The sequence below is a fragment of the Hyperolius riggenbachi genome, chromosome 1, assembly GCF_040937935.1.
Source record: "Hyperolius riggenbachi isolate aHypRig1 chromosome 1, aHypRig1.pri, whole genome shotgun sequence".
NCBI lineage: Eukaryota > Metazoa > Chordata > Amphibia > Anura > Hyperoliidae > Hyperolius > Hyperolius riggenbachi.
The window spans coordinates 413,350,636-413,369,032 of NC_090646.1; the positions used below are offsets into that span (position 1 = coordinate 413,350,636).

Sequence of the window (18,397 nt, forward strand, 5' to 3'; positions counted from 1 at the left end):
CAGGAAAGAAAGATACAGCGCATGAAATAATGCTTAGGCCCTAGTGAGATTTGAACTCACGACCCCTGGTTTACAAGACCAGTGCTCTAACCCCTGAGCTATAGAGCCACAGTGCTCTGTTGTGTAAATGTGTTAAAAAAAACAAAAAAAAAAACGTTCTTGGCTGTGAAAGACTAGCAGGTAGGGGAACCGTGAAAAAACCATGCAAACGCTGTCAGAAGTGGGATTTGAACCCACGCCTCCAGGGGAGACTGCGACCTGAACGCAGCGCCTTAGACCGCTCGGCCATCCTGACACGGAGGTGCATTGTGCCACCGGAAAGTAGGGTGGTTGAGAGAGCTGAATTGTGGTCTTCTACGAAGCCTTCAATCAAGACATGTGAATGGCACCTAGCCCTTGAGGGCAGAAGTAAGGCAGCCTCCAGCTCTAGAATCATAGCTACCGTTATTAGGCCAACCCATGAATGGTGGCATAAGCACCAGTCTTGGCTTCTTGGCCATCCAGAAGAACGGAATACGGCCGCTCTCTTTTTAGGAAGAGAATGTTATGAATGTGGTCTAAGTCTTCTTGGAGCCAGTAAGGTTTTTTTTTTTTTTTTTTGCTCAAAGTGGGGTCAATGTTGTGAACCTTGACCAGGGTTGAATGTAATGTGATCTTTCATGTAAGGGGAGTTGACCTAGAGGCAGTGGCGGTTTTTGATAAGACAGCTGGTGAAAGAAAATAGGTTGTCAGGAAAGAAAGATACAGCGCATGAAATAATGCTTAGGCCCTAGTGAGATTTGAACTCACGACCCCTGGTTTACAAGACCAGTGCTCTAACCCCTGAGCTATAGAGCCACAGTGCTCTGTTGTGTAAATGTGTTAAAAAAAAAAAAAAAAAAAACGTTCTTGGCTGTGAAAGACTAGCAGGTAGGGGAACCGTGAAAAAACCATGCAAACGCTGTCAGAAGTGGGATTTGAACCCACGCCTCCAGGGGAGACTGCGACCTGAACGCAGCGCCTTAGACCGCTCGGCCATCCTGACACGGAGGTGCATTGTGCCACCGGAAAGTAGGGTGGTTGAGAGAGCTGAATTGTGGTCTTCTACGAAGCCTTCAATCAAGACATGTGAATGGCACCTAGCCCTTGAGGGCAGAAGTAAGGCAGCCTCCAGCTCTAGAATCATAGCTACCGTTATTAGGCCAACCCATGAATGGTGGCATAAGCACCAGTCTTGGCTTCTTGGCCATCCAGAAGAACGGAATACGGCCGCTCTCTTTTTAGGAAGAGAATGTTATGAATGTGGTCTAAGTCTTCTTGGAGCCAGTAAGGTTTTTTTTTTTTTTTTTTGCTCAAAGTGGGGTCAATGTTGTGAACCTTGACCAGGGTTGAATGTAATGTGATCTTTCATGTAAGGGGAGTTGACCTAGAGGCAGTGGCGGTTTTTGATAAGACAGCTGGTGAAAGAAAATAGGTTGTCAGGAAAGAAAGATACAGCGCATGAAATAATGCTTAGGCCCTAGTGAGATTTGAACTCACGACCCCTGGTTTACAAGACCAGTGCTCTAACCCCTGAGCTATAGAGCCACAGTGCTCTGTTGTGTAAATGTGTTAAAAAAAAAAAAAAAAAAAACGTTCTTGGCTGTGAAAGACTAGCAGGTAGGGGAACCGTGAAAAAACCATGCAAACGCTGTCAGAAGTGGGATTTGAACCCACGCCTCCAGGGGAGACTGCGACCTGAACGCAGCGCCTTAGACCGCTCGGCCATCCTGACACGGAGGTGCATTGTGCCACCGGAAAGTAGGGTGGTTGAGAGAGCTGAATTGTGGTCTTCTACGAAGCCTTCAATCAAGACATGTGAATGGCACCTAGCCCTTGAGGGCAGAAGTAAGGCAGCCTCCAGCTCTAGAATCATAGCTACCGTTATTAGGCCAACCCATGAATGGTGGCATAAGCACCAGTCTTGGCTTCTTGGCCATCCAGAAGAACGGAATACGGCCGCTCTCTTTTTAGGAAGAGAATGTTATGAATGTGGTCTAAGTCTTCTTGGAGCCAGTAAGGTTTTTTTTTTTTTTTTTTGCTCAAAGTGGGGTCAATGTTGTGAACCTTGACCAGGGTTGAATGTAATGTGATCTTTCATGTAAGGGGAGTTGACCTAGAGGCAGTGGCGGTTTTTGATAAGACAGCTGGTGAAAGAAAATAGGTTGTCAGGAAAGAAAGATACAGCGCATGAAATAATGCTTAGGCCCTAGTGAGATTTGAACTCACGACCCCTGGTTTACAAGACCAGTGCTCTAACCCCTGAGCTATAGAGCCACAGTGCTCTGTTGTGTAAATGTGTTAAAAAAAAAAAAAAAAAAACGTTCTTGGCTGTGAAAGACTAGCAGGTAGGGGAACCGTGAAAAAACCATGCAAACGCTGTCAGAAGTGGGATTTGAACCCACGCCTCCAGGGGAGACTGCGACCTGAACGCAGCGCCTTAGACCGCTCGGCCATCCTGACACGGAGGTGCATTGTGCCACCGGAAAGTAGGGTGGTTGAGAGAGCTGAATTGTGGTCTTCTACGAAGCCTTCAATCAAGACATGTGAATGGCACCTAGCCCTTGAGGGCAGAAGTAAGGCAGCCTCCAGCTCTAGAATCATAGCTACCGTTATTAGGCCAACCCATGAATGGTGGCATAAGCACCAGTCTTGGCTTCTTGGCCATCCAGAAGAACGGAATACGGCCGCTCTCTTTTTAGGAAGAGAATGTTATGAATGTGGTCTAAGTCTTCTTGGAGCCAGTAAGGTTTTTTTTTTTTTTTTTGCTCAAAGTGGGGTCAATGTTGTGAACCTTGACCAGGGTTGAATGTAATGTGATCTTTCATGTAAGGGGAGTTGACCTAGAGGCAGTGGCGGTTTTTGATAAGACAGCTGGTGAAAGAAAATAGGTTGTCAGGAAAGAAAGATACAGCGCATGAAATAATGCTTAGGCCCTAGTGAGATTTGAACTCACGACCCCTGGTTTACAAGACCAGTGCTCTAAACCCTGAGCTATAGAGCCACAGTGCTCTGTTGTGTAAATGTGTTAAAAAAAAAAAAAAAAAAACGTTCTTGGCTGTGAAAGACTAGCAGGTAGGGGAACCGTGAAAAAACCATGCAAACGCTGTCAGAAGTGGGATTTGAACCCACGCCTCCAGGGGAGACTGCGACCTGAACGCAGCGCCTTAGACCGCTCGGCCATCCTGACACGGAGGTGCATTGTGCCACCGGAAAGTAGGGTGGTTGAGAGAGCTGAATTGTGGTCTTCTACGAAGCCTTCAATCAAGACATGTGAATGGCACCTAGCCCTTGAGGGCAGAAGTAAGGCAGCCTCCAGCTCTAGAATCATAGCTACCGTTATTAGGCCAACCCATGAATGGTGGCATAAGCACCAGTCTTGGCTTCTTGGCCATCCAGAAGAACGGAATACGGCCGCTCTCTTTTTAGGAAGAGAATGTTATGAATGTGGTCTAAGTCTTCTTGGAGCCAGTAAGGTTTTTTTTTTTTTTTTTGCTCAAAGTGGGGTCAATGTTGTGAACCTTGACCAGGGTTGAATGTAATGTGATCTTTCATGTAAGGGGAGTTGACCTAGAGGCAGTGGCGGTTTTTGATAAGACAGCTGGTGAAAGAAAATAGGTTGTCAGGAAAGAAAGATACAGCGCATGAAATAATGCTTAGGCCCTAGTGAGATTTGAACTCACGACCCCTGGTTTACAAGACCAGTGCTCTAACCCCTGAGCTATAGAGCCACAGTGCTCTGTTGTGTAAATGTGTTAAAAAAAAAAAAAAAAAAAAAAAAACGTTCTTGGCTGTGAAAGACTAGCAGGTAGGGGAACCGTGAAAAAACCATGCAAACGCTGTCAGAAGTGGGATTTGAACCCACGCCTCCAGGGGAGACTGCGACCTGAACGCAGCGCCTTAGACCGCTCGGCCATCCTGACACGGAGGTGCATTGTGCCACCGGAAAGTAGGGTGGTTGAGAGAGCTGAATTGTGGTCTTCTACGAAGCCTTCAATCAAGACATGTGAATGGCACCTAGCCCTTGAGGGCAGAAGTAAGGCAGCCTCCAGCTCTAGAATCATAGCTACCGTTATTAGGCCAACCCATGAATGGTGGCATAAGCACCAGTCTTGGCTTCTTGGCCATCCAGAAGAACGGAATACGGCCGCTCTCTTTTTAGGAAGAGAATGTTATGAATGTGGTCTAAGTCTTCTTGGAGCCAGTAAGGTTTTTTTTTTTTTTTTTGCTCAAAGTGGGGTCAATGTTGTGAACCTTGACCAGGGTTGAATGTAATGTGATCTTTCATGTAAGGGGAGTTGACCTAGAGGCAGTGGCGGTTTTTGATAAGACAGCTGGTGAAAGAAAATAGGTTGTCAGGAAAGAAAGATACAGCGCATGAAATAATGCTTAGGCCCTAGTGAGATTTGAACTCACGACCCCTGGTTTACAAGACCAGTGCTCTAACCCCTGAGCTATAGAGCCACAGTGCTCTGTTGTGTAAATGTGTTAAAAAAAAAAAAAAAAAAAAAAAACGTTCTTGGCTGTGAAAGACTAGCAGGTAGGGGAACCGTGAAAAAACCATGCAAACGCTGTCAGAAGTGGGATTTGAACCCACGCCTCCAGGGGAGACTGCGACCTGAACGCAGCGCCTTAGACCGCTCGGCCATCCTGACACGGAGGTGCATTGTGCCACCGGAAAGTAGGGTGGTTGAGAGAGCTGAATTGTGGTCTTCTACGAAGCCTTCAATCAAGACATGTGAATGGCACCTAGCCCTTGAGGGCAGAAGTAAGGCAGCCTCCAGCTCTAGAATCATAGCTACCGTTATTAGGCCAACCCATGAATGGTGGCATAAGCACCAGTCTTGGCTTCTTGGCCATCCAGAAGAACGGAATACGGCCGCTCTCTTTTTAGGAAGAGAATGTTATGAATGTGGTCTAAGTCTTCTTGGAGCCAGTAAGGTTTTTTTTTTTTTTTTTGCTCAAAGTGGGGTCAATGTTGTGAACCTTGACCAGGGTTGAATGTAATGTGATCTTTCATGTAAGGGGAGTTGACCTAGAGGCAGTGGCGGTTTTTGATAAGACAGCTGGTGAAAGAAAATAGGTTGTCAGGAAAGAAAGATACAGCGCATGAAATAATGCTTAGGCCCTAGTGAGATTTGAACTCACGACCCCTGGTTTACAAGACCAGTGCTCTAACCCCTGAGCTATAGAGCCACAGTGCTCTGTTGTGTAAATGTGTTAAAAAAAAAAAAAAAAAAAACGTTCTTGGCTGTGAAAGACTAGCAGGTAGGGGAACCGTGAAAAAACCATGCAAACGCTGTCAGAAGTGGGATTTGAACCCACGCCTCCAGGGGAGACTGCGACCTGAACGCAGCGCCTTAGACCGCTCGGCCATCCTGACACGGAGGTGCATTGTGCCACCGGAAAGTAGGGTGGTTGAGAGAGCTGAATTGTGGTCTTCTACGAAGCCTTCAATCAAGACATGTGAATGGCACCTAGCCCTTGAGGGCAGAAGTAAGGCAGCCTCCAGCTCTAGAATCATAGCTACCGTTATTAGGCCAACCCATGAATGGTGGCATAAGCACCAGTCTTGGCTTCTTGGCCATCCAGAAGAACGGAATACGGCCGCTCTCTTTTTAGGAAGAGAATGTTATGAATGTGGTCTAAGTCTTCTTGGAGCCAGTAAGGTTTTTTTTTTTTTTTTTGCTCAAAGTGGGGTCAATGTTGTGAACCTTGACCAGGGTTGAATGTAATGTGATCTTTCATGTAAGGGGAGTTGACCTAGAGGCAGTGGCGGTTTTTGATAAGACAGCTGGTGAAAGAAAATAGGTTGTCAGGAAAGAAAGATACAGCGCATGAAATAATGCTTAGGCCCTAGTGAGATTTGAACTCACGACCCCTGGTTTACAAGACCAGTGCTCTAACCCCTGAGCTATAGAGCCACAGTGCTCTGTTGTGTAAATGTGTTAAAAAAAAAAAAAAAAAAAACGTTCTTGGCTGTGAAAGACTAGCAGGTAGGGGAACCGTGAAAAAACCATGCAAACGCTGTCAGAAGTGGGATTTGAACCCACGCCTCCAGGGGAGACTGCGACCTGAACGCAGCGCCTTAGACCGCTCGGCCATCCTGACACGGAGGTGCATTGTGCCACCGGAAAGTAGGGTGGTTGAGAGAGCTGAATTGTGGTCTTCTACGAAGCCTTCAATCAAGACATGTGAATGGCACCTAGCCCTTGAGGGCAGAAGTAAGGCAGCCTCCAGCTCTAGAATCATAGCTACCGTTATTAGGCCAACCCATGAATGGTGGCATAAGCACCAGTCTTGGCTTCTTGGCCATCCAGAAGAACGGAATACGGCCGCTCTCTTTTTAGGAAGAGAATGTTATGAATGTGGTCTAAGTCTTCTTGGAGCCAGTAAGGTTTTTTTTTTTTTTTTTGCTCAAAGTGGGGTCAATGTTGTGAACCTTGACCAGGGTTGAATGTAATGTGATCTTTCATGTAAGGGGAGTTGACCTAGAGGCAGTGGCGGTTTTTGATAAGACAGCTGGTGAAAGAAAATAGGTTGTCAGGAAAGAAAGATACAGCGCATGAAATAATGCTTAGGCCCTAGTGAGATTTGAACTCACGACCCCTGGTTTACAAGACCAGTGCTCTAACCCCTGAGCTATAGAGCCACAGTGCTCTGTTGTGTAAATGTGTTAAAAAAAAAAAAAAAAAAAAAAAACGTTCTTGGCTGTGAAAGACTAGCAGGTAGGGGAACCGTGAAAAAACCATGCAAACGCTGTCAGAAGTGGGATTTGAACCCACGCCTCCAGGGGAGACTGCGACCTGAACGCAGCGCCTTAGACCGCTCGGCCATCCTGACACGGAGGTGCATTGTGCCACCGGAAAGTAGGGTGGTTGAGAGAGCTGAATTGTGGTCTTCTACGAAGCCTTCAATCAAGACATGTGAATGGCACCTAGCCCTTGAGGGCAGAAGTAAGGCAGCCTCCAGCTCTAGAATCATAGCTACCGTTATTAGGCCAACCCATGAATGGTGGCATAAGCACCAGTCTTGGCTTCTTGGCCATCCAGAAGAACGGAATACGGCCGCTCTCTTTTTAGGAAGAGAATGTTATGAATGTGGTCTAAGTCTTCTTGGAGCCAGTAAGGTTTTTTTTTTTTTTTTTGCTCAAAGTGGGGTCAATGTTGTGAACCTTGACCAGGGTTGAATGTAATGTGATCTTTCATGTAAGGGGAGTTGACCTAGAGGCAGTGGCGGTTTTTGATAAGACAGCTGGTGAAAGAAAATAGGTTGTCAGGAAAGAAAGATACAGCGCATGAAATAATGCTTAGGCCCTAGTGAGATTTGAACTCACGACCCCTGGTTTACAAGACCAGTGCTCTAACCCCTGAGCTATAGAGCCACAGTGCTCTGTTGTGTAAATGTGTTAAAAAAAAAAAAAAAAAAAACGTTCTTGGCTGTGAAAGACTAGCAGGTAGGGGAACCGTGAAAAAACCATGCAAACGCTGTCAGAAGTGGGATTTGAACCCACGCCTCCAGGGGAGACTGCGACCTGAACGCAGCGCCTTAGACCGCTCGGCCATCCTGACACGGAGGTGCATTGTGCCACCGGAAAGTAGGGTGGTTGAGAGAGCTGAATTGTGGTCTTCTACGAAGCCTTCAATCAAGACATGTGAATGGCACCTAGCCCTTGAGGGCAGAAGTAAGGCAGCCTCCAGCTCTAGAATCATAGCTACCGTTATTAGGCCAACCCATGAATGGTGGCATAAGCACCAGTCTTGGCTTCTTGGCCATCCAGAAGAACGGAATACGGCCGCTCTCTTTTTAGGAAGAGAATGTTATGAATGTGGTCTAAGTCTTCTTGGAGCCAGTAAGGTTTTTTTTTTTTTTTTTTTCTCAAAGTGGGGTCAATGTTGTGAACCTTGACCAGGGTTGAATGTAATGTGATCTTTCATGTAAGGGGAGTTGACCTAGAGGCAGTGGCGGTTTTTGATAAGACAGCTGGTGAAAGAAAATAGGTTGTCAGGAAAGAAAGATACAGCGCATGAAATAATGCTTAGGCCCTAGTGAGATTTGAACTCACGACCCCTGGTTTACAAGACCAGTGCTCTAACCCCTGAGCTATAGAGCCACAGTGCTCTGTTGTGTAAATGTGTTAAAAAAAAAAAAAAAAAAAACGTTCTTGGCTGTGAAAGACTAGCAGGTAGGGGAACCGTGAAAAAACCATGCAAACGCTGTCAGAAGTGGGATTTGAACCCACGCCTCCAGGGGAGACTGCGACCTGAACGCAGCGCCTTAGACCGCTCGGCCATCCTGACACGGAGGTGCATTGTGCCACCGGAAAGTAGGGTGGTTGAGAGAGCTGAATTGTGGTCTTCTACGAAGCCTTCAATCAAGACATGTGAATGGCACCTAGCCCTTGAGGGCAGAAGTAAGGCAGCCTCCAGCTCTAGAATCATAGCTACCGTTATTAGGCCAACCCATGAATGGTGGCATAAGCACCAGTCTTGGCTTCTTGGCCATCCAGAAGAACGGAATACGGCCGCTCTCTTTTTAGGAAGAGAATGTTATGAATGTGGTCTAAGTCTTCTTGGAGCCAGTAAGGTTTTTTTTTTTTTTTTTTGCTCAAAGTGGGGTCAATGTTGTGAACCTTGACCAGGGTTGAATGTAATGTGATCTTTCATGTAAGGGGAGTTGACCTAGAGGCAGTGGCGGTTTTTGATAAGACAGCTGGTGAAAGAAAATAGGTTGTCAGGAAAGAAAGATACAGCGCATGAAATAATGCTTAGGCCCTAGTGAGATTTGAACTCACGACCCCTGGTTTACAAGACCAGTGCTCTAACCCCTGAGCTATAGAGCCACAGTGCTCTGTTGTGTAAATGTGTTAAAAAAAAAAAAAAAAAAAACGTTCTTGGCTGTGAAAGACTAGCAGGTAGGGGAACCGTGAAAAAACCATGCAAACGCTGTCAGAAGTGGGATTTGAACCCACGCCTCCAGGGGAGACTGCGACCTGAACGCAGCGCCTTAGACCGCTCGGCCATCCTGACACGGAGGTGCATTGTGCCACCGGAAAGTAGGGTGGTTGAGAGAGCTGAATTGTGGTCTTCTACGAAGCCTTCAATCAAGACATGTGAATGGCACCTAGCCCTTGAGGGCAGAAGTAAGGCAGCCTCCAGCTCTAGAATCATAGCTACCGTTATTAGGCCAACCCATGAATGGTGGCATAAGCACCAGTCTTGGCTTCTTGGCCATCCAGAAGAACGGAATACGGCCGCTCTCTTTTTAGGAAGAGAATGTTATGAATGTGGTCTAAGTCTTCTTGGAGCCAGTAAGGTTTTTTTTTTTTTTTTTTTCTCAAAGTGGGGTCAATGTTGTGAACCTTGACCAGGGTTGAATGTAATGTGATCTTTCATGTAAGGGGAGTTGACCTAGAGGCAGTGGCGGTTTTTGATAAGACAGCTGGTGAAAGAAAATAGGTTGTCAGGAAAGAAAGATACAGCGCATGAAATAATGCTTAGGCCCTAGTGAGATTTGAACTCACGACCCCTGGTTTACAAGACCAGTGCTCTAACCCCTGAGCTATAGAGCCACAGTGCTCTGTTGTGTAAATGTGTTAAAAAAAAAAAAAAAAAAAACGTTCTTGGCTGTGAAAGACTAGCAGGTAGGGGAACCGTGAAAAAACCATGCAAACGCTGTCAGAAGTGGGATTTGAACCCACGCCTCCAGGGGAGACTGCGACCTGAACGCAGCGCCTTAGACCGCTCGGCCATCCTGACACGGAGGTGCATTGTGCCACCGGAAAGTAGGGTGGTTGAGAGAGCTGAATTGTGGTCTTCTACGAAGCCTTCAATCAAGACATGTGAATGGCACCTAGCCCTTGAGGGCAGAAGTAAGGCAGCCTCCAGCTCTAGAATCATAGCTACCGTTATTAGGCCAACCCATGAATGGTGGCATAAGCACCAGTCTTGGCTTCTTGGCCATCCAGAAGAACGGAATACGGCCGCTCTCTTTTTAGGAAGAGAATGTTATGAATGTGGTCTAAGTCTTCTTGGAGCCAGTAAGGTTTTTTTTTTTTTTTTTGCTCAAAGTGGGGTCAATGTTGTGAACCTTGACCAGGGTTGAATGTAATGTGATCTTTCATGTAAGGGGAGTTGACCTAGAGGCAGTGGCGGTTTTTGATAAGACAGCTGGTGAAAGAAAATAGGTTGTCAGGAAAGAAAGATACAGCGCATGAAATAATGCTTAGGCCCTAGTGAGATTTGAACTCACGACCCCTGGTTTACAAGACCAGTGCTCTAACCCCTGAGCTATAGAGCCACAGTGCTCTGTTGTGTAAATGTGTTAAAAAAAAAAAAAAAAAAAAAAAACGTTCTTGGCTGTGAAAGACTAGCAGGTAGGGGAACCGTGAAAAAACCATGCAAACGCTGTCAGAAGTGGGATTTGAACCCACGCCTCCAGGGGAGACTGCGACCTGAACGCAGCGCCTTAGACCGCTCGGCCATCCTGACACGGAGGTGCATTGTGCCACCGGAAAGTAGGGTGGTTGAGAGAGCTGAATTGTGGTCTTCTACGAAGCCTTCAATCAAGACATGTGAATGGCACCTAGCCCTTGAGGGCAGAAGTAAGGCAGCCTCCAGCTCTAGAATCATAGCTACCGTTATTAGGCCAACCCATGAATGGTGGCATAAGCACCAGTCTTGGCTTCTTGGCCATCCAGAAGAACGGAATACGGCCGCTCTCTTTTTAGGAAGAGAATGTTATGAATGTGGTCTAAGTCTTCTTGGAGCCAGTAAGGTTTTTTTTTTTTTTTTTGCTCAAAGTGGGGTCAATGTTGTGAACCTTGACCAGGGTTGAATGTAATGTGATCTTTCATGTAAGGGGAGTTGACCTAGAGGCAGTGGCGGTTTTTGATAAGACAGCTGGTGAAAGAAAATAGGTTGTCAGGAAAGAAAGATACAGCGCATGAAATAATGCTTAGGCCCTAGTGAGATTTGAACTCACGACCCCTGGTTTACAAGACCAGTGCTCTAACCCCTGAGCTATAGAGCCACAGTGCTCTGTTGTGTAAATGTGTTAAAAAAAAAAAAAAAAAAAAAAAACGTTCTTGGCTGTGAAAGACTAGCAGGTAGGGGAACCGTGAAAAAACCATGCAAACGCTGTCAGAAGTGGGATTTGAACCCACGCCTCCAGGGGAGACTGCGACCTGAACGCAGCGCCTTAGACCGCTCGGCCATCCTGACACGGAGGTGCATTGTGCCACCGGAAAGTAGGGTGGTTGAGAGAGCTGAATTGTGGTCTTCTACGAAGCCTTCAATCAAGACATGTGAATGGCACCTAGCCCTTGAGGGCAGAAGTAAGGCAGCCTCCAGCTCTAGAATCATAGCTACCGTTATTAGGCCAACCCATGAATGGTGGCATAAGCACCAGTCTTGGCTTCTTGGCCATCCAGAAGAACGGAATACGGCCGCTCTCTTTTTAGGAAGAGAATGTTATGAATGTGGTCTAAGTCTTCTTGGAGCCAGTAAGGTTTTTTTTTTTTTTTTTGCTCAAAGTGGGGTCAATGTTGTGAACCTTGACCAGGGTTGAATGTAATGTGATCTTTCATGTAAGGGGAGTTGACCTAGAGGCAGTGGCGGTTTTTGATAAGACAGCTGGTGAAAGAAAATAGGTTGTCAGGAAAGAAAGATACAGCGCATGAAATAATGCTTAGGCCCTAGTGAGATTTGAACTCACGACCCCTGGTTTACAAGACCAGTGCTCTAACCCCTGAGCTATAGAGCCACAGTGCTCTGTTGTGTAAATGTGTTAAAAAAAAAAAAAAAAAAAAAAAACGTTCTTGGCTGTGAAAGACTAGCAGGTAGGGGAACCGTGAAAAAACCATGCAAACGCTGTCAGAAGTGGGATTTGAACCCACGCCTCCAGGGGAGACTGCGACCTGAACGCAGCGCCTTAGACCGCTCGGCCATCCTGACACGGAGGTGCATTGTGCCACCGGAAAGTAGGGTGGTTGAGAGAGCTGAATTGTGGTCTTCTACGAAGCCTTCAATCAAGACATGTGAATGGCACCTAGCCCTTGAGGGCAGAAGTAAGGCAGCCTCCAGCTCTAGAATCATAGCTACCGTTATTAGGCCAACCCATGAATGGTGGCATAAGCACCAGTCTTGGCTTCTTGGCCATCCAGAAGAACGGAATACGGCCGCTCTCTTTTTAGGAAGAGAATGTTATGAATGTGGTCTAAGTCTTCTTGGAGCCAGTAAGGTTTTTTTTTTTTTTTTTGCTCAAAGTGGGGTCAATGTTGTGAACCTTGACCAGGGTTGAATGTAATGTGATCTTTCATGTAAGGGGAGTTGACCTAGAGGCAGTGGCGGTTTTTGATAAGACAGCTGGTGAAAGAAAATAGGTTGTCAGGAAAGAAAGATACAGCGCATGAAATAATGCTTAGGCCCTAGTGAGATTTGAACTCACGACCCCTGGTTTACAAGACCAGTGCTCTAACCCCTGAGCTATAGAGCCACAGTGCTCTGTTGTGTAAATGTGTTAAAAAAAAAAAAAAAAAAAACGTTCTTGGCTGTGAAAGACTAGCAGGTAGGGGAACCGTGAAAAAACCATGCAAACGCTGTCAGAAGTGGGATTTGAACCCACGCCTCCAGGGGAGACTGCGACCTGAACGCAGCGCCTTAGACCGCTCGGCCATCCTGACACGGAGGTGCATTGTGCCACCGGAAAGTAGGGTGGTTGAGAGAGCTGAATTGTGGTCTTCTACGAAGCCTTCAATCAAGACATGTGAATGGCACCTAGCCCTTGAGGGCAGAAGTAAGGCAGCCTCCAGCTCTAGAATCATAGCTACCGTTATTAGGCCAACCCATGAATGGTGGCATAAGCACCAGTCTTGGCTTCTTGGCCATCCAGAAGAACGGAATACGGCCGCTCTCTTTTTAGGAAGAGAATGTTATGAATGTGGTCTAAGTCTTCTTGGAGCCAGTAAGGTTTTTTTTTTTTTTTTTGCTCAAAGTGGGGTCAATGTTGTGAACCTTGACCAGGGTTGAATGTAATGTGATCTTTCATGTAAGGGGAGTTGACCTAGAGGCAGTGGCGGTTTTTGATAAGACAGCTGGTGAAAGAAAATAGGTTGTCAGGAAAGAAAGATACAGCGCATGAAATAATGCTTAGGCCCTAGTGAGATTTGAACTCACGACCCCTGGTTTACAAGACCAGTGCTCTAACCCCTGAGCTATAGAGCCACAGTGCTCTGTTGTGTAAATGTGTTAAAAAAAAAAAAAAAAAAAAAAAAACGTTCTTGGCTGTGAAAGACTAGCAGGTAGGGGAACCGTGAAAAAACCATGCAAACGCTGTCAGAAGTGGGATTTGAACCCACGCCTCCAGGGGAGACTGCGACCTGAACGCAGCGCCTTAGACCGCTCGGCCATCCTGACACGGAGGTGCATTGTGCCACCGGAAAGTAGGGTGGTTGAGAGAGCTGAATTGTGGTCTTCTACGAAGCCTTCAATCAAGACATGTGAATGGCACCTAGCCCTTGAGGGCAGAAGTAAGGCAGCCTCCAGCTCTAGAATCATAGCTACCGTTATTAGGCCAACCCATGAATGGTGGCATAAGCACCAGTCTTGGCTTCTTGGCCATCCAGAAGAACGGAATACGGCCGCTCTCTTTTTAGGAAGAGAATGTTATGAATGTGGTCTAAGTCTTCTTGGAGCCAGTAAGGTTTTTTTTTTTTTTTTTGCTCAAAGTGGGGTCAATGTTGTGAACCTTGACCAGGGTTGAATGTAATGTGATCTTTCATGTAAGGGGAGTTGACCTAGAGGCAGTGGCGGTTTTTGATAAGACAGCTGGTGAAAGAAAATAGGTTGTCAGGAAAGAAAGATACAGCGCATGAAATAATGCTTAGGCCCTAGTGAGATTTGAACTCACGACCCCTGGTTTACAAGACCAGTGCTCTAACCCCTGAGCTATAGAGCCACAGTGCTCTGTTGTGTAAATGTGTTAAAAAAAAAAAAAAAAAAAAAAAACGTTCTTGGCTGTGAAAGACTAGCAGGTAGGGGAACCGTGAAAAAACCATGCAAACGCTGTCAGAAGTGGGATTTGAACCCACGCCTCCAGGGGAGACTGCGACCTGAACGCAGCGCCTTAGACCGCTCGGCCATCCTGACACGGAGGTGCATTGTGCCACCGGAAAGTAGGGTGGTTGAGAGAGCTGAATTGTGGTCTTCTACGAAGCCTTCAATCAAGACATGTGAATGGCACCTAGCCCTTGAGGGCAGAAGTAAGGCAGCCTCCAGCTCTAGAATCATAGCTACCGTTATTAGGCCAACCCATGAATGGTGGCATAAGCACCAGTCTTGGCTTCTTGGCCATCCAGAAGAACGGAATACGGCCGCTCTCTTTTTAGGAAGAGAATGTTATGAATGTGGTCTAAGTCTTCTTGGAGCCAGTAAGGTTTTTTTTTTTTTTTTGCTCAAAGTGGGGTCAATGTTGTGAACCTTGACCAGGGTTGAATGTAATGTGATCTTTCATGTAAGGGGAGTTGACCTAGAGGCAGTGGCGGTTTTTGATAAGACAGCTGGTGAAAGAAAATAGGTTGTCAGGAAAGAAAGATACAGCGCATGAAATAATGCTTAGGCCCTAGTGAGATTTGAACTCACGACCCCTGGTTTACAAGACCAGTGCTCTAACCCCTGAGCTATAGAGCCACAGTGCTCTGTTGTGTAAATGTGTTAAAAAAAAAAAAAAAAAAAAACGTTCTTGGCTGTGAAAGACTAGCAGGTAGGGGAACCGTGAAAAAACCATGCAAACGCTGTCAGAAGTGGGATTTGAACCCACGCCTCCAGGGGAGACTGCGACCTGAACGCAGCGCCTTAGACCGCTCGGCCATCCTGACACGGAGGTGCATTGTGCCACCGGAAAGTAGGGTGGTTGAGAGAGCTGAATTGTGGTCTTCTACGAAGCCTTCAATCAAGACATGTGAATGGCACCTAGCCCTTGAGGGCAGAAGTAAGGCAGCCTCCAGCTCTAGAATCATAGCTACCGTTATTAGGCCAACCCATGAATGGTGGCATAAGCACCAGTCTTGGCTTCTTGGCCATCCAGAAGAACGGAATACGGCCGCTCTCTTTTTAGGAAGAGAATGTTATGAATGTGGTCTAAGTCTTCTTGGAGCCAGTAAGGTTTTTTTTTTTTTTTTTTGCTCAAAGTGGGGTCAATGTTGTGAACCTTGACCAGGGTTGAATGTAATGTGATCTTTCATGTAAGGGGAGTTGACCTAGAGGCAGTGGCGGTTTTTGATAAGACAGCTGGTGAAAGAAAATAGGTTGTCAGGAAAGAAAGATACAGCGCATGAAATAATGCTTAGGCCCTAGTGAGATTTGAACTCACGACCCCTGGTTTACAAGACCAGTGCTCTAACCCCTGAGCTATAGAGCCACAGTGCTCTGTTGTGTAAATGTGTTAAAAAAAAAAAAAAAAAAAACGTTCTTGGCTGTGAAAGACTAGCAGGTAGGGGAACCGTGAAAAAACCATGCAAACGCTGTCAGAAGTGGGATTTGAACCCACGCCTCCAGGGGAGACTGCGACCTGAACGCAGCGCCTTAGACCGCTCGGCCATCCTGACACGGAGGTGCATTGTGCCACCGGAAAGTAGGGTGGTTGAGAGAGCTGAATTGTGGTCTTCTACGAAGCCTTCAATCAAGACATGTGAATGGCACCTAGCCCTTGAGGGCAGAAGTAAGGCAGCCTCCAGCTCTAGAATCATAGCTACCGTTATTAGGCCAACCCATGAATGGTGGCATAAGCACCAGTCTTGGCTTCTTGGCCATCCAGAAGAACGGAATACGGCCGCTCTCTTTTTAGGAAGAGAATGTTATGAATGTGGTCTAAGTCTTCTTGGAGCCAGTAAGGTTTTTTTTTTTTTTTTTGCTCAAAGTGGGGTCAATGTTGTGAACCTTGACCAGGGTTGAATGTAATGTGATCTTTCATGTAAGGGGAGTTGACCTAGAGGCAGTGGCGGTTTTTGATAAGACAGCTGGTGAAAGAAAATAGGTTGTCAGGAAAGAAAGATACAGCGCATGAAATAATGCTTAGGCCCTAGTGAGATTTGAACTCACGACCCCTGGTTTACAAGACCAGTGCTCTAACCCCTGAGCTATAGAGCCACAGTGCTCTGTTGTGTAAATGTGTTAAAAAAAAAAAAAAAAAAAAAAAACGTTCTTGGCTGTGAAAGACTAGCAGGTAGGGGAACCGTGAAAAAACCATGCAAACGCTGTCAGAAGTGGGATTTGAACCCACGCCTCCAGGGGAGACTGCGACCTGAACGCAGCGCCTTAGACCGCTCGGCCATCCTGACACGGAGGTGCATTGTGCCACCGGAAAGTAGGGTGGTTGAGAGAGCTGAATTGTGGTCTTCTACGAAGCCTTCAATCAAGACATGTGAATGGCACCTAGCCCTTGAGGGCAGAAGTAAGGCAGCCTCCAGCTCTAGAATCATAGCTACCGTTATTAGGCGAACCCATGAATGGTGGCATAAGCACCAGTCTTGGCTTCTTGGCCATCCAGAAGAACGGAATACGGCCGCTCTCTTTTTAGGAAGAGAATGTTATGAATGTGGTCTAAGTCTTCTTGGAGCCAGTAAGGTTTTTTTTTTTTTTTTTGCTCAAAGTGGGGTCAATGTTGTGAACCTTGACCAGGGTTGAATGTAATGTGATCTTTCATGTAAGGGGAGTTGACCTAGAGGCAGTGGCGGTTTTTGATAAGACAGCTGGTGAAAGAAAATAGGTTGTCAGGAAAGAAAGATACAGCGCATGAAATAATGCTTAGGCCCTAGTGAGATTTGAACTCACGACCCCTGGTTTACAAGACCAGTGCTCTAACCCCTGAGCTATAGAGCCACAGTGCTCTGTTGTGTAAATGTGTTAAAAAAAAAAAAAAAAAAAAAAAACGTTCTTGGCTGTGAAAGACTAGCAGGTAGGGGAACCGTGAAAAAACCATGCAAACGCTGTCAGAAGTGGGATTTGAACCCACGCCTCCAGGGGAGACTGCGACCTGAACGCAGCGCCTTAGACCGCTCGGCCATCCTGACACGGAGGTGCATTGTGCCACCGGAAAGTAGGGTGGTTGAGAGAGCTGAATTGTGGTCTTCTACGAAGCCTTCAATCAAGACATGTGAATGGCACCTAGCCCTTGAGGGCAGAAGTAAGGCAGCCTCCAGCTCTAGAATCATAGCTACCGTTATTAGGCCAACCCATGAATGGTGGCATAAGCACCAGTCTTGGCTTCTTGGCCATCCAGAAGAACGGAATACGGCCGCTCTCTTTTTAGGAAGAGAATGTTATGAATGTGGTCTAAGTCTTCTTGGAGCCAGTAAGGTTTTTTTTTTTTTTTTTTTGCTCAAAGTGGGGTCAATGTTGTGAACCTTGACCAGGGTTGAATGTAATGTGATCTTTCATGTAAGGGGAGTTGACCTAGAGGCAGTGGCGGTTTTTGATAAGACAGCTGGTGAAAGAAAATAGGTTGTCAGGAAAGAAAGATACAGCGCATGAAATAATGCTTAGGCCCTAGTGAGATTTGAACTCACGACCCCTGGTTTACAAGACCAGTGCTCTAACCCCTGAGCTATAGAGCCACAGTGCTCTGTTGTGTAAATGTGTTAAAAAAAAAAAAAAAAAAAACGTTCTTGGCTGTGAAAGACTAGCAGGTAGGGGAACCGTGAAAAAACCATGCAAACGCTGTCAGAAGTGGGATTTGAACCCACGCCTCCAGGGGAGACTGCGACCTGAACGCAGCGCCTTAGACCGCTCGGCCATCCTGACACGGAGGTGCATTGTGCCACCGGAAAGTAGGGTGGTTGAGAGAGCTGAATTGTGGTCTTCTACGAAGCCTTCAATCAAGACATGTGAATGGCACCTAGCCCTTGAGGGCAGAAGTAAGGCAGCCTCCAGCTCTAGAATCATAGCTACCGTTATTAGGCCAACCCATGAATGGTGGCATAAGCACCAGTCTTGGCTTCTTGGCCATCCAGAAGAACGGAATACGGCCGCTCTCTTTTTAGGAAGAGAATGTTATGAATGTGGTCTAAGTCTTCTTGGAGCCAGTAAGGTTTTTTTTTTTTTTTTTTGCTCAAAGTGGGGTCAATGTTGTGAACCTTGACCAGGGTTGAATGTAATGTGATCTTTCATGTAAGGGGAGTTGACCTAGAGGCAGTGGCGGTTTTTGATAAGACAGCTGGTGAAAGAAAATAGGTTGTCAGGAAAGAAAGATACAGCGCATGAAATAATGCTTAGGCCCTAGTGAGATTTGAACTCACGACCCCTGGTTTACAAGACCAGTGCTCTAACCCCTGAGCTATAGAGCCACAGTGCTCTGTTGTGTAAATGTGTTAAAAAAAAAAAAA

The 18,397-nt window shown here is 46.4% G+C and overlaps 50 non-coding genes across 50 annotated transcripts; all 50 read right to left on the bottom strand.

The window, feature by feature from the left end:
- Positions 1–35: 35 nt before the first annotated feature.
- Positions 36–108, bottom strand: TRNAT-UGU (transfer RNA threonine (anticodon UGU)). Its single transcript has one exon. It is a non-coding gene; the product is annotated as a tRNA-Thr (tRNA).
- A 104-nt stretch (positions 109–212) lies between these two features.
- TRNAL-CAG (transfer RNA leucine (anticodon CAG)) lies at positions 213–295 on the bottom strand. Its single transcript has one exon. It is a non-coding gene; the product is annotated as a tRNA-Leu (tRNA).
- A 469-nt stretch (positions 296–764) lies between these two features.
- Positions 765–837, bottom strand: TRNAT-UGU (transfer RNA threonine (anticodon UGU)). The gene has a single exon. It is a non-coding gene; the product is annotated as a tRNA-Thr (tRNA).
- A 104-nt stretch (positions 838–941) lies between these two features.
- On the bottom strand, positions 942–1,024 carry TRNAL-CAG (transfer RNA leucine (anticodon CAG)). Its single transcript has one exon. It is a non-coding gene; the product is annotated as a tRNA-Leu (tRNA).
- Positions 1,025–1,493: 469 nt separating this feature from the next.
- TRNAT-UGU (transfer RNA threonine (anticodon UGU)) lies at positions 1,494–1,566 on the bottom strand. Its single transcript has one exon. It is a non-coding gene; the product is annotated as a tRNA-Thr (tRNA).
- A 104-nt stretch (positions 1,567–1,670) lies between these two features.
- TRNAL-CAG (transfer RNA leucine (anticodon CAG)) lies at positions 1,671–1,753 on the bottom strand. Its single transcript has one exon. It is a non-coding gene; the product is annotated as a tRNA-Leu (tRNA).
- A 469-nt stretch (positions 1,754–2,222) lies between these two features.
- On the bottom strand, positions 2,223–2,295 carry TRNAT-UGU (transfer RNA threonine (anticodon UGU)). Its single transcript has one exon. It is a non-coding gene; the product is annotated as a tRNA-Thr (tRNA).
- Positions 2,296–2,398: 103 nt separating this feature from the next.
- On the bottom strand, positions 2,399–2,481 carry TRNAL-CAG (transfer RNA leucine (anticodon CAG)). The gene has a single exon. It is a non-coding gene; the product is annotated as a tRNA-Leu (tRNA).
- A 644-nt stretch (positions 2,482–3,125) lies between these two features.
- Positions 3,126–3,208, bottom strand: TRNAL-CAG (transfer RNA leucine (anticodon CAG)). Its single transcript has one exon. It is a non-coding gene; the product is annotated as a tRNA-Leu (tRNA).
- Positions 3,209–3,676: 468 nt separating this feature from the next.
- Positions 3,677–3,749, bottom strand: TRNAT-UGU (transfer RNA threonine (anticodon UGU)). The gene has a single exon. It is a non-coding gene; the product is annotated as a tRNA-Thr (tRNA).
- A 109-nt stretch (positions 3,750–3,858) lies between these two features.
- TRNAL-CAG (transfer RNA leucine (anticodon CAG)) lies at positions 3,859–3,941 on the bottom strand. Its single transcript has one exon. It is a non-coding gene; the product is annotated as a tRNA-Leu (tRNA).
- A 468-nt stretch (positions 3,942–4,409) lies between these two features.
- On the bottom strand, positions 4,410–4,482 carry TRNAT-UGU (transfer RNA threonine (anticodon UGU)). Its single transcript has one exon. It is a non-coding gene; the product is annotated as a tRNA-Thr (tRNA).
- A 108-nt stretch (positions 4,483–4,590) lies between these two features.
- On the bottom strand, positions 4,591–4,673 carry TRNAL-CAG (transfer RNA leucine (anticodon CAG)). The gene has a single exon. It is a non-coding gene; the product is annotated as a tRNA-Leu (tRNA).
- A 468-nt stretch (positions 4,674–5,141) lies between these two features.
- Positions 5,142–5,214, bottom strand: TRNAT-UGU (transfer RNA threonine (anticodon UGU)). The gene has a single exon. It is a non-coding gene; the product is annotated as a tRNA-Thr (tRNA).
- Positions 5,215–5,318: 104 nt separating this feature from the next.
- TRNAL-CAG (transfer RNA leucine (anticodon CAG)) lies at positions 5,319–5,401 on the bottom strand. The gene has a single exon. It is a non-coding gene; the product is annotated as a tRNA-Leu (tRNA).
- Positions 5,402–5,869: 468 nt separating this feature from the next.
- TRNAT-UGU (transfer RNA threonine (anticodon UGU)) lies at positions 5,870–5,942 on the bottom strand. The gene has a single exon. It is a non-coding gene; the product is annotated as a tRNA-Thr (tRNA).
- Positions 5,943–6,046: 104 nt separating this feature from the next.
- TRNAL-CAG (transfer RNA leucine (anticodon CAG)) lies at positions 6,047–6,129 on the bottom strand. The gene has a single exon. It is a non-coding gene; the product is annotated as a tRNA-Leu (tRNA).
- Positions 6,130–6,597: 468 nt separating this feature from the next.
- TRNAT-UGU (transfer RNA threonine (anticodon UGU)) lies at positions 6,598–6,670 on the bottom strand. The gene has a single exon. It is a non-coding gene; the product is annotated as a tRNA-Thr (tRNA).
- Positions 6,671–6,778: 108 nt separating this feature from the next.
- Positions 6,779–6,861, bottom strand: TRNAL-CAG (transfer RNA leucine (anticodon CAG)). The gene has a single exon. It is a non-coding gene; the product is annotated as a tRNA-Leu (tRNA).
- Positions 6,862–7,329: 468 nt separating this feature from the next.
- Positions 7,330–7,402, bottom strand: TRNAT-UGU (transfer RNA threonine (anticodon UGU)). Its single transcript has one exon. It is a non-coding gene; the product is annotated as a tRNA-Thr (tRNA).
- A 104-nt stretch (positions 7,403–7,506) lies between these two features.
- On the bottom strand, positions 7,507–7,589 carry TRNAL-CAG (transfer RNA leucine (anticodon CAG)). The gene has a single exon. It is a non-coding gene; the product is annotated as a tRNA-Leu (tRNA).
- A 469-nt stretch (positions 7,590–8,058) lies between these two features.
- Positions 8,059–8,131, bottom strand: TRNAT-UGU (transfer RNA threonine (anticodon UGU)). The gene has a single exon. It is a non-coding gene; the product is annotated as a tRNA-Thr (tRNA).
- A 104-nt stretch (positions 8,132–8,235) lies between these two features.
- TRNAL-CAG (transfer RNA leucine (anticodon CAG)) lies at positions 8,236–8,318 on the bottom strand. Its single transcript has one exon. It is a non-coding gene; the product is annotated as a tRNA-Leu (tRNA).
- Positions 8,319–8,787: 469 nt separating this feature from the next.
- On the bottom strand, positions 8,788–8,860 carry TRNAT-UGU (transfer RNA threonine (anticodon UGU)). The gene has a single exon. It is a non-coding gene; the product is annotated as a tRNA-Thr (tRNA).
- Positions 8,861–8,964: 104 nt separating this feature from the next.
- TRNAL-CAG (transfer RNA leucine (anticodon CAG)) lies at positions 8,965–9,047 on the bottom strand. Its single transcript has one exon. It is a non-coding gene; the product is annotated as a tRNA-Leu (tRNA).
- Positions 9,048–9,516: 469 nt separating this feature from the next.
- TRNAT-UGU (transfer RNA threonine (anticodon UGU)) lies at positions 9,517–9,589 on the bottom strand. Its single transcript has one exon. It is a non-coding gene; the product is annotated as a tRNA-Thr (tRNA).
- A 104-nt stretch (positions 9,590–9,693) lies between these two features.
- TRNAL-CAG (transfer RNA leucine (anticodon CAG)) lies at positions 9,694–9,776 on the bottom strand. The gene has a single exon. It is a non-coding gene; the product is annotated as a tRNA-Leu (tRNA).
- Positions 9,777–10,244: 468 nt separating this feature from the next.
- TRNAT-UGU (transfer RNA threonine (anticodon UGU)) lies at positions 10,245–10,317 on the bottom strand. Its single transcript has one exon. It is a non-coding gene; the product is annotated as a tRNA-Thr (tRNA).
- Positions 10,318–10,425: 108 nt separating this feature from the next.
- On the bottom strand, positions 10,426–10,508 carry TRNAL-CAG (transfer RNA leucine (anticodon CAG)). The gene has a single exon. It is a non-coding gene; the product is annotated as a tRNA-Leu (tRNA).
- A 468-nt stretch (positions 10,509–10,976) lies between these two features.
- TRNAT-UGU (transfer RNA threonine (anticodon UGU)) lies at positions 10,977–11,049 on the bottom strand. The gene has a single exon. It is a non-coding gene; the product is annotated as a tRNA-Thr (tRNA).
- Positions 11,050–11,157: 108 nt separating this feature from the next.
- On the bottom strand, positions 11,158–11,240 carry TRNAL-CAG (transfer RNA leucine (anticodon CAG)). Its single transcript has one exon. It is a non-coding gene; the product is annotated as a tRNA-Leu (tRNA).
- Positions 11,241–11,708: 468 nt separating this feature from the next.
- TRNAT-UGU (transfer RNA threonine (anticodon UGU)) lies at positions 11,709–11,781 on the bottom strand. The gene has a single exon. It is a non-coding gene; the product is annotated as a tRNA-Thr (tRNA).
- Positions 11,782–11,889: 108 nt separating this feature from the next.
- On the bottom strand, positions 11,890–11,972 carry TRNAL-CAG (transfer RNA leucine (anticodon CAG)). Its single transcript has one exon. It is a non-coding gene; the product is annotated as a tRNA-Leu (tRNA).
- Positions 11,973–12,440: 468 nt separating this feature from the next.
- Positions 12,441–12,513, bottom strand: TRNAT-UGU (transfer RNA threonine (anticodon UGU)). Its single transcript has one exon. It is a non-coding gene; the product is annotated as a tRNA-Thr (tRNA).
- A 104-nt stretch (positions 12,514–12,617) lies between these two features.
- Positions 12,618–12,700, bottom strand: TRNAL-CAG (transfer RNA leucine (anticodon CAG)). The gene has a single exon. It is a non-coding gene; the product is annotated as a tRNA-Leu (tRNA).
- A 468-nt stretch (positions 12,701–13,168) lies between these two features.
- Positions 13,169–13,241, bottom strand: TRNAT-UGU (transfer RNA threonine (anticodon UGU)). Its single transcript has one exon. It is a non-coding gene; the product is annotated as a tRNA-Thr (tRNA).
- Positions 13,242–13,350: 109 nt separating this feature from the next.
- On the bottom strand, positions 13,351–13,433 carry TRNAL-CAG (transfer RNA leucine (anticodon CAG)). The gene has a single exon. It is a non-coding gene; the product is annotated as a tRNA-Leu (tRNA).
- Positions 13,434–13,901: 468 nt separating this feature from the next.
- On the bottom strand, positions 13,902–13,974 carry TRNAT-UGU (transfer RNA threonine (anticodon UGU)). Its single transcript has one exon. It is a non-coding gene; the product is annotated as a tRNA-Thr (tRNA).
- Positions 13,975–14,082: 108 nt separating this feature from the next.
- On the bottom strand, positions 14,083–14,165 carry TRNAL-CAG (transfer RNA leucine (anticodon CAG)). Its single transcript has one exon. It is a non-coding gene; the product is annotated as a tRNA-Leu (tRNA).
- Positions 14,166–14,632: 467 nt separating this feature from the next.
- Positions 14,633–14,705, bottom strand: TRNAT-UGU (transfer RNA threonine (anticodon UGU)). Its single transcript has one exon. It is a non-coding gene; the product is annotated as a tRNA-Thr (tRNA).
- Positions 14,706–14,810: 105 nt separating this feature from the next.
- TRNAL-CAG (transfer RNA leucine (anticodon CAG)) lies at positions 14,811–14,893 on the bottom strand. The gene has a single exon. It is a non-coding gene; the product is annotated as a tRNA-Leu (tRNA).
- Positions 14,894–15,362: 469 nt separating this feature from the next.
- Positions 15,363–15,435, bottom strand: TRNAT-UGU (transfer RNA threonine (anticodon UGU)). Its single transcript has one exon. It is a non-coding gene; the product is annotated as a tRNA-Thr (tRNA).
- A 104-nt stretch (positions 15,436–15,539) lies between these two features.
- TRNAL-CAG (transfer RNA leucine (anticodon CAG)) lies at positions 15,540–15,622 on the bottom strand. Its single transcript has one exon. It is a non-coding gene; the product is annotated as a tRNA-Leu (tRNA).
- A 468-nt stretch (positions 15,623–16,090) lies between these two features.
- Positions 16,091–16,163, bottom strand: TRNAT-UGU (transfer RNA threonine (anticodon UGU)). Its single transcript has one exon. It is a non-coding gene; the product is annotated as a tRNA-Thr (tRNA).
- A 108-nt stretch (positions 16,164–16,271) lies between these two features.
- Positions 16,272–16,354, bottom strand: TRNAL-CAG (transfer RNA leucine (anticodon CAG)). The gene has a single exon. It is a non-coding gene; the product is annotated as a tRNA-Leu (tRNA).
- A 468-nt stretch (positions 16,355–16,822) lies between these two features.
- On the bottom strand, positions 16,823–16,895 carry TRNAT-UGU (transfer RNA threonine (anticodon UGU)). Its single transcript has one exon. It is a non-coding gene; the product is annotated as a tRNA-Thr (tRNA).
- A 108-nt stretch (positions 16,896–17,003) lies between these two features.
- On the bottom strand, positions 17,004–17,086 carry TRNAL-CAG (transfer RNA leucine (anticodon CAG)). Its single transcript has one exon. It is a non-coding gene; the product is annotated as a tRNA-Leu (tRNA).
- Positions 17,087–17,556: 470 nt separating this feature from the next.
- On the bottom strand, positions 17,557–17,629 carry TRNAT-UGU (transfer RNA threonine (anticodon UGU)). Its single transcript has one exon. It is a non-coding gene; the product is annotated as a tRNA-Thr (tRNA).
- Positions 17,630–17,733: 104 nt separating this feature from the next.
- On the bottom strand, positions 17,734–17,816 carry TRNAL-CAG (transfer RNA leucine (anticodon CAG)). Its single transcript has one exon. It is a non-coding gene; the product is annotated as a tRNA-Leu (tRNA).
- Positions 17,817–18,285: 469 nt separating this feature from the next.
- Positions 18,286–18,358, bottom strand: TRNAT-UGU (transfer RNA threonine (anticodon UGU)). Its single transcript has one exon. It is a non-coding gene; the product is annotated as a tRNA-Thr (tRNA).
- Between the last annotated feature and the right edge of the window lie 39 nt (positions 18,359–18,397).